Below are 9,833 nucleotides of genomic sequence, written 5' to 3'. Positions count from 1 at the left end.
CGCTGCGAGCAGGATTTGAACCTACGCGGGGAGACCCCAATGGATTTCAAGTCCATCGCCTTAACCACTCGGCCATCGCAGCTGTTGTTATTTACTTTTAAAAACGATTATATATATATTTATATTAAACGACGCACAACAAAAGCAAACACTTCCACTCGTTTGATATTGAGAAATATGTAGCAGTGAAACAAAAAATAGTTTTAAGTTTTCAAGTAAAGTTTAATTCTCTCTTACCACCTTTATTTTTACTTAAAACATGTAGAAAATTTATAATTTAAATGTTTTAAACTTTTTTGTTAAGAAAAAAATAAATTAACTTTTAGGTTTTATGATGAATTTAAAATTTTCAATAAAGTAATTTATGTAAAAAATTAAACATTTTAAGCTTAAAAGTAGTGATTAAAGATATAAATGTGAACACTTTTTTAATTATTTCATGTACTTCCGTAATAAAATGTGACTTTCTGTATTACCGATAGAAGTAATTTATTTATTTTTTAGCATAATGCATGTTGTAAACAGAAAATAAAAATACAATTTTTTTTTGATAAAAACTAGTATAACATACACATAGTTTCAATAAATCATATTTTTTTAGATTTATATACAATCATTGCAATTTTTTAATTGATACTTAAGCAATTGAGTGCAGTGCACGGCAATTATAATTATGATATTTCAAGAGTTTGATATTTTTTAGTTGTGATAAACTATCTCTTTTAATAAATTTATTTTCAAATTTTTTTTTACCATCATAATTTTATTTCAGATTAACAAGAGTTTTTTTTTCAAATTTAATTTGGTTTTTTTTAGAATTGGATATAAGAAAAGTATAGACTCACAAATTTTAAGCTATTTTTATTAAAAAAAAGTTTTCTCTTTAAAAAAACATTTATAAAAAATTACTTACCTGAAGAATCTCATTAGCTAAACCTTCGGGTATATATTAGTTTTTTTGAATAACATATTACTTTTTGAGATATGGGCCATTAAAAGTTGCTGTACCTATATAAGTTGTCGTGATTTGAGTTAATAATTAGAAGAAGTATTTGTAACATCCTAATTGATTACTTTAAATTTTCCTTATTTTTATTAATTACAAGTTTGTTTTAACAAGCTCATAACATTTTATAAACTAAAAGAAAATATGGTTGAATATTTTTGAACTATTTTCAACCTATTAACACAAAAACATCCTAAAAATTAAAAAAAATAAAGTAAGAAATTACAAATGGTGAAGTTTGTATAGTTTTGTGTAGCTCGGTGACTGAAAGAAGTTTTTCTACATTTAAGGTGTTTAACAACATTTTTGAGCTTCAATTTTTTTATTATGCTCAATACACTCAACTTAAAACTTTGCTCTAATTACTAAACACTTTATAAAACAAAGTAATTTAAAAAGTTTACCAACAGGAAGAAATTAAACGGAATATTAGTTTATTGTTTTAAGTTTTAATATTTATGTGGATAGAACTTTATCAAAATAGTAAGTTTTATATATTTTATAAACTTTAAGCTTAAAATAAACTATTACTATTACAAGAAGCAAATTTATTATAAGATATATAAATTTTTGTTTATTATAGTTAACTTAAGAGATCTGTACCAGGAAAGTACTAACAAAAATAAAGTCTGACAAGTAAGGTTTATATAACTCCAAATTTACTAGATAGTTAGCTTAAAAACATATAACATACTTTGAAAAATAATAGTTTTTTCAATATTCATATTACTAATTCTTTTATTAGAGTATATCAAAAATAAACAGTTTCATTGTAGTATATAAAAATAACAATAACTGATTATTCAAAAACTTAACGTTAGTCATGTTTATTAACGTTTTTGTAAATAGGAAAAAAAAGAATCAAAATAATAAGCTCTAGGACATTTTCAAAAAAAAAATTAATACTTTCTTAATTTGACTTTGTTTAAGCACCCGAGAAACTTTATTTGTAGTCATAGTATTCTTTTAACACAGTTAAGTTAAAGTGGAAAGGTGTTCTACTACTTTTTTGTAAAATAGTAATACCTTCGTTCACATAAACGAGTGAAGTAAAAACTTCCAGGTACATTTTACAAGATTTAAAAACTTCTATTAAATATCAAAAGCAGTCAGTTTTGAAATATTTTTGTAAAAAATATCATTTGTATAACTTCTTTACATTTAACATCCTGTACTCAAAAAAACGTTACACTTAAACAATTTTCCGGAATTAGTTTGCAACGAACTAAACCAGGGTTTTGTTTTGCTTACAGACATCATTACTTTTATGCCGCCGCATTTCGTATAGCTTTCATATAAATAAACCAGACAAAAAGTTAAAAAAAGAAGTACAATCTTTTTCTCAACCAAAGCTGATTTTGAGTAATCTAAAGTAGAAAATGTTTCTAACCTTACTGTTTTAAGACCAAAAAAAACTCATTGTTAATAATTAGTAAAATAGCTTTTGTTGCTTTTACAGATAAAGAAAAAGTTGTCAAAAGCTAAGTAAACTGAATATTGTTTTTTTTTTAACACATATAATACGTATCTTGAATCATCAAAAAAAGTATTTTATGATAATAATTTTATTTAGTGTTTTCTTAGGCAGTTTTCTGTCAATAAGAATGTTTACAGCTAATGTTAAATGCAGCCGACTTAATCTTTTTCTAGTTTTAAGTTGTTTTTGGCAACTGTGGTTGATGACTATTGGTTTTGACATTAAGTACATTTCTTTAAAGTTTTATCCAGTGTTCATTTCGGCCATCATCAACAAAGTTGAGATGTTTTACGCCATCGATAATAAACAATGAACTTTACCGCAAGATCAACAACAACAACATCCGAGACAATCCTACGACCGGTCGTAGGATTGTCTCGGATGCTGTTGTTGTTGATCTTGCGGTAAAGTTCATTGTTTATTATAAAATTTTATGTAATGTTTTTATTATTTGCTAAAGCTTTCTTTACGCTTTTGATTTTTTTTACGGCCTTGTAGCTTTAAAATCCGTTCAGTAATGAAATAAATAACTGATGAAGTAAAAATCACTTTTGTAAATTTAATCTTCACTTAGATTTTTTCTCTATTAAAGCTGTTTTAGACAAATACTTAAGTATATATATTAACCTATTAGAACAAAACATATATTTCAGAAAAAAAAAAATCAAAACTTTTACTGCTAATGTATAAAACAAACTTGCTTACGTTTTTACAAGTAAAGTGATTTAAAATTAACGAAAAATTATGACTATTATTAAAAAATCAAACAACAGCTATTTGTGTAAAAGAAAGAGATTTAATGTCAAAAATAATCAACTATTGAAGGTTTATTGTGACGAAATATCTGCTGCAATTCTTGAACAGTTTCGTTAAACTTGTTTAAATATATTTGTTGCCGAGTTATATTTTTTTTAAACGCGTAATTAAAGGTATTTGACTACTTTATGAAAAAAAAATTGTTTATAAATTTTACTTAAGATCCCTTTTTATTGCGTTTTTAAAGTGAATCTTTGTCTAATGTACTTGTAATCTAGAGTAACATTTCGATTGCAACCAAAATCTTTAGCGTTTTAAGGTTTATAATATCATATATCCTAATTTGGTGAGTATGGTCTCTTTGGGACTATTTTAGAAATTTACTAAGACACAAGGTAACAACTTAAAACTTACACTAGATAAAAAAAAGACCTTTGGGCGTAATAAAGGGTTGTTTTAAAACTTATACTAGACCTTACGAGGAAGTTTGAAACCTACACAAGACCAAAGCTTTCCAAAGTGGGTAATTTTAAAAAGTTAGACTGCATCTGCCATAAGAGCTGCAAGGAAGGTTGAGATAAGGCTATAACTTTAAACACTAAATAATCTGGAGGTGATGATGGGAAGCAAAAAAAAGGTCTTAAGACTTTAAAATTAGTTTTTTGAGAGGAGGCCGTAGCTTTTTAAATTTCTTCAAACAAGGCCTTATAAAAAAGTTTTGATATCCCTGATTTATACTAAAATTAAAGCTTTATGGTGAGTGCAGTTAATGTTTGTATACTTTATAATATTTTTATATTATTACAAAACACTGCTTACACTGCTTACATTTATGTGCATTAAAAATTAAACGATGTGTGCGTTTTATAAATTTAATTTCATATGTGTTCTAATAATATAAAACCACCCTTTTTGGTAGTTAATTCACTATGTTACTTAGAAATTGATAAAAATAATTTAAGTGTAAGTATATCATAACATTAGTTTGTTTATTAGTTGTTAAATAATATAAAAGAAAACTTTCTTTTACCAATTTATTTTGCTGCTTTACAAAATTCTAACAACTCAATTTTTTTCATAAATTCAGATTTAAACTATTATAGTACTACGAAATAGATAAAAAAAATACATTGCTTATAATTGCTAGAACAACTTAGCGGTCGTAGGTAATACACTTTCTTAAAGTTAGATCGTCAAGCTTAGAGTCTTGAAGAAATATAGTCAATAAAAAGGTCCTTAAAAATACTTAAATTTCAACGAAAATTAATTTTATAGGGGCTCTGCGTCAAAAAAACTAAAAAAATCTAAAACGCGCTTGAAAACATATATTTTTAAATGTTTGACATTGGTGCTTAAAAAATCTAATAAAATTTAATCACACTATAGGTAAAGATAAACAAATCTATAATTTTTGAGCTTTGATTTATTTATAGTGTTCAACAAACCTAAGCTTAAATAATACTTGTTTTGTATAATAATTTTTTAATAGAAAGTATGGCAGAATTTTCTATCGATTATTACTTTAACCTGTCTTACCTCAAAGTTAAGGCCATAGCGGGGGGGGGGGTAGGCCATGTTTTTTACAAGTTGGTCTTATTTTATAGAGTTTTTACTAAGCTTCAAGTTGCTTTTTACCGTTTTTAAAAATTCGAATTAGTTTTTGAGATATGACCGGCCAAAGTCGGGCCGCATAACAGGTTCCTTATGGCGAAGGAAAAACTAGAACGGCGAAAAAAGACTAATGCATTCTAAATCTATCTCCTCCTTCATTTTTTAAGCAATCTTCTTCAAACCTTCACAGTCTATTCTTTATACAAAAACAAAAAAACTTTTTTTGTGACTTTAAAAAGTTTTAAGTAAAAATACCTTTTTTTTGAAAAAAAAATTATTTTTTGATAAAAAATCACTTTTTTTTTTGTCATAAAATTTTTATTTTTCAAAATTATTAAAATTCAAAAATAACGTTTTTTTCTCATAATATAACGAACATTTCCTGAAAATTTGAAGAAGATTGCTCGAAAAATGAAGGAGAAGATAGATTTTAAAGCCCGTTTTTAAAAACTCGAGAAAAACGGCTTTAAAGTTACCCTTTATATACCCTTTATAAAGACAACCCTTTATATAACCGGTCATAAAAAAAAGGTTACTTAATATTTCTAAAATCTAAAAAAAGCATCTGAAAGATTATGAAATTTACTATAATATAAGTCTATATGTTATTTTTGGTCAAAAAATGGCTTCTACCCTCCCTATGGCCTTAAAACCCTTGAGGCCTTGATATGCTCTGCTTATAACGTGTAAGTTTTTTAAAAACATTTTTTTTTCAATTGAACTTTAGTTGTATTTCTACGTTAATTGGGTTTTAAAGTAGAAATGCAAAAAAGGGAATTGTTTGCATAAGATAAGAAATTATTTTATTGGTATGATACAAATTCATGCTGCATTCAATAAACTTGCAATTCTTACCAATGTGTGATATAGTAAAAACAAAATCTTCGAGGAAGAAAAGCAACTATGGTCACTGACTGGTGTCAAAAAAACTCTGTCATCGAGCTAAACATCATTTATTATTTATATAATATTGAAATTATTTAAATTTTTTATAATAAATTGTTTCTACCATTGAAAGTAAGAAAAAGTATGGTACAAAGTACAGTCCTTATTCACTTATCCAGACAGTTTCAATCAGAAGAAAATTCAAAAAATTTTCAGCTGAAAAACGTGAAAAAACTATACAACAAACGTCTATTCTTTCTTATTTTAGTAAAACTTCCAATGAAAACTAGTTTGTTAAGAGTAATATGTTTCCATTATGTTGATTTTAAAATTAGTCAAAGCTTTTTTTTTATGTTTGTTTTTTTTTTCTTTGTTTAATAAGTTTTTTTTTCATTCAAAGATATAGGTTTACAGTATTTTTGTTTTTAAAGATAAATATAAATTATATTTTCTCTTGGACAAACACTAATTGTTTTTTTTTAATTGGTAGTCAGGGCAGGTAGAATTACAAATAATAAATTTTCAATTGCTGGACCCTCAAAAATCATATATTGTTGCAGAGGGTTAGTAAGTCTGATCTTTTTTCTACCTTGGAAAAATAAATTAAATAACCTCAAATTAAGTTTTTATTATTTATTATTTTATTATACAACATTCACAATTACTATGTATTTGTTCTTACCATAACACTTTTATTACGCATTGCATTATATGCAGCAATTATATTATATAAAACAAATGATTTTTTGTACTTATCTGGAATTTTGCTTATCCGGACATGTTTACAGAAAAATCTTGCCCAACATGTCAGGATAAGTGAAAAAGCACTGTAATAGAAAACATTTATAAAAATTAGCAATCCAGGATTGCCACTAAACCTTGAAAAACCTGGAATTTGTGAAATTTTGTAAAAAAAACTCTAAAAACCTGGATTTTTAAACAACTTTTACATGTTAAGCAGTAAAATTATAATTGACACAAAAAATAATCATATAGTTAAAAGTTTTTTGTCATCATCAATTTTTATTTTGCTTAAAAAAATACATTTAAATTAGCTTTATAGCAGGGTTTCCCAAACTTTTTTTCAAATGGCCCCCTTTGAAGAAAAAAAAAAGTATGACCCCCTTCAACAATATAACTCAAGCTACCATTAAAAACACCTAAGACCTTTTTTTGCTCTTTATCATCAACTCTAGTGCAAGTATTAAAACTACCAATAAAACACCTAAGACCTCTTTTTATTTTTGTGGTTCATTATCAACTCCAGAATATCCAGTGTAAGTTTGAAAATATGACCTCATGGCTCCCCTATGGCTTTTTAACTGCTTGTGGCATCCTAAACATAGTTCCCCAAGGAAACCACTTGGCCCACGTTGGGAAACCCTGCTTATTAGTATCTTTTCAATGTTCTTATACTATTTAAAACAGTTTTTTTACATTAAAGACTTTAAACTAAAAATAGGACCCAACAACATTTACTTTCAAAGACCTGAAGAAATTCAGAAAACTTGGAAATTTATCAAAAACCAGTGGCCATCCTAAATCACGCTTTTAAACCCACTATTGCCTATTTTGGTCATGAAAAATACTCTATTTAATGGAAGGCTTCAAATTTTTCAATCATTAAAATAGTTGTTTTCTGCTTGACAAAGTCAGACTTGACCAATACAGGTATTTTTAAGCTAAAATTGTGAAAGTACATAATAATAGAATGTTAAAAAGAAAACAGGTTCATAATTGTACATATATAACAACACTTCTGCAAATTTTGAACTGTTTTTATAAATCATGTTTATTGTTGTAAAGGAAGAGGAAGTCTGATGTTTTTCTACCATAAGGAATAGTGCTAGGACTCTTAGTTCCACAATTAGTTAGTTCCACAATTAAGGCCTATTTAGAAATTAAGTATAGTTCTTTAAGATAAAGTTCAGACTGTTGTAGAATTTTAATACTATAGCTAGAACATAAAAAACAAACTGGTTCATAACTGTACGTGGGTGCTTATAATAACATAGACCTTTGAATTTCAAGCTGTAAAATATTTTTATTAAGGAACTAACTTAAAAACGCTCTGTAAAAATTTTTAATTTGAAGAAGCAATAATCAATTTTTCTGTAACAACCCCCTATGTAAACTGCATGAGGCCTTAAAATTCTGACCATCAAGTTTTTGTTTGGAAATTATTCTACATGTAGCAATTATAACAAAAACACATTCTATAGATTTTAAGACAACTTTAAGAAAGTTATACAGAGGCAATTTGTATTTTTTCAAAAAAAAAAAAACAATATTGAGGAAAAATGATAAAATATAACAGAATCTTAAAAAGCCTCTATCAAAATATCTTCAAATGCTTTAAAATCAGTGAAATATGTTTTTTTTTGATAATTGCAACAGGTAGAACAATATTAAACCAAAGACTTGAAGTTTGAAATTTTAAGGTCCATGCAGTTTACATTTACAGAAAAAATTATTCACCTTTAATGTTTCTTCTAATCATCTTAACATTTTAAAGAGTTTTTTTTGTAAAATTTCTTTAATGTAAATTGATTTGCAGCAGAAAAATAAAAGGTACAAATTTTTGTAAGTGGCTTACTGTACATATAACAACATGTCTGCAAAATTTAAACTTTTTTTTTGTAAAAATTGTTTATGTTAGAACGCGTTGTCTAGTTTTCTTCTGTGGCAAAACAACTATAATCATTTGCACAAATATTCCTACACTAACAACTAGGAAAATGCTTAAAAGAACTCAATATTAAGAAATAATCTGGTGAAAAGTGGTAAAATCATAAAAACTAGATGTTTGATATACACATAAGTATTTCTAAAACTCAATATATTATACAACATTGTAGTATTGTGTGCTTGTACTTAAGCAAGAAAAAAAAAAACAGACTTGATTAGCATTATTGTCTGTATCCAAATAATTAATTAATTTTAATAACTAAAATACAACAATAATAATGAATGATTATTTTAATTAGTAAAGATTTAGAATGCACCAAAGAATATACAACAAATTACATCTTATAAATGAAATAAAAAAAATTATCAAATGACTTAAAAAACAAAATAATGTTCTAATATGTTATTTGAGTCTTTATCTCCTGAAACAATAATTTGAAGAAAAATCTTAATTAATTGTTTAAATAAACTATCACCAAAGATGAGACTACCACATTTTCAATTAATACTTTTACAGAAGGTTCATAACAATTTTGTTAAATACTAGACCATTCAGTGATACTTCATATATTATTTTCACTATGCTTTTGTTGTTTTTTTTGAAAAATTTAGGTGTTTTTCAAGGTAAAGATCAGGAGGTTTTAAAGTTTTAAATACTTAAATTACAGCAGTAAAACACAAATGGGTTCTTGACTATGCAGTACACTTAAGAACATGGCTGCAAAGTTTGAACTGTTATAATGAAGATTTGTTAGTGTCAGAGTGGAAAAAGACTATATAGTGAAAATGGTATATAAAGTATACTGAAGCAGAAGACTTGATGTTAAAAAACTCTTTGATTATAATTATTAAGGAGCAATCGTTTTTTAACAGTTGATCTTAATAAGTAGAGTTTCTTCTTAGCTATCATTTTGCTACCAATTTAAAAAACACAAAGTAACTTTAAAGTTTAAAGGTGAGTTTAATTGATTTCTTATGAGTGGCTCAAACTAAATAGACAAAAAAGACCAACTCAACAAATTTTTATCTTCTCATTCAAGTTTAAGTAGTGATGTTTGTAAACCCATTTTAAGGGAATAATAATATTCAAAATATTTTAAGAAATAGCAAATTTTTATATTATAATATAATTTTATTCTCAAGTTTTGGTGCACAAAATTTAAGCATTTTGAGAAAAAATTGCTCAAGCCACCAGAAACAAACTGAACAAATTAGTTTTGATTTTTAGCTTCAAGCCGGCCTTCTAAAATAGAGGTTGGCAACTTTTTTAGTTTGCTGACTATATTTCTTAAAAGAGATACAAAATGTTAAAAAAAAATCTTAAAATAAAAAAGGCAATGAAATATTTATACAATTATATTTTTTCTAATGTGCACTAAAAATAAAATTACGATTAAATTTTAAGTTTTT

At 25.9% G+C, this 9,833-nt stretch overlaps 1 non-coding gene across 1 annotated transcript; it reads right to left on the bottom strand.

The window, feature by feature from the left end:
* Positions 1 to 82, bottom strand: Trnas-uga (transfer RNA serine (anticodon UGA)). Its single transcript has one exon. It is a non-coding gene; the product is annotated as a tRNA-Ser (tRNA).
* Positions 83 to 9,833: the final 9,751 nt, after the last annotated feature.

This window comes from Thalia democratica, chromosome 4 (assembly GCF_965202585.1).
Source record: "Thalia democratica chromosome 4, ktThaDemo2.hap1.1, whole genome shotgun sequence".
NCBI classification, from domain to species: domain Eukaryota; kingdom Metazoa; phylum Chordata; class Thaliacea; order Salpida; family Salpidae; genus Thalia; species Thalia democratica.
This window is presented reverse-complemented; position numbering and strand designations above follow the sequence as displayed.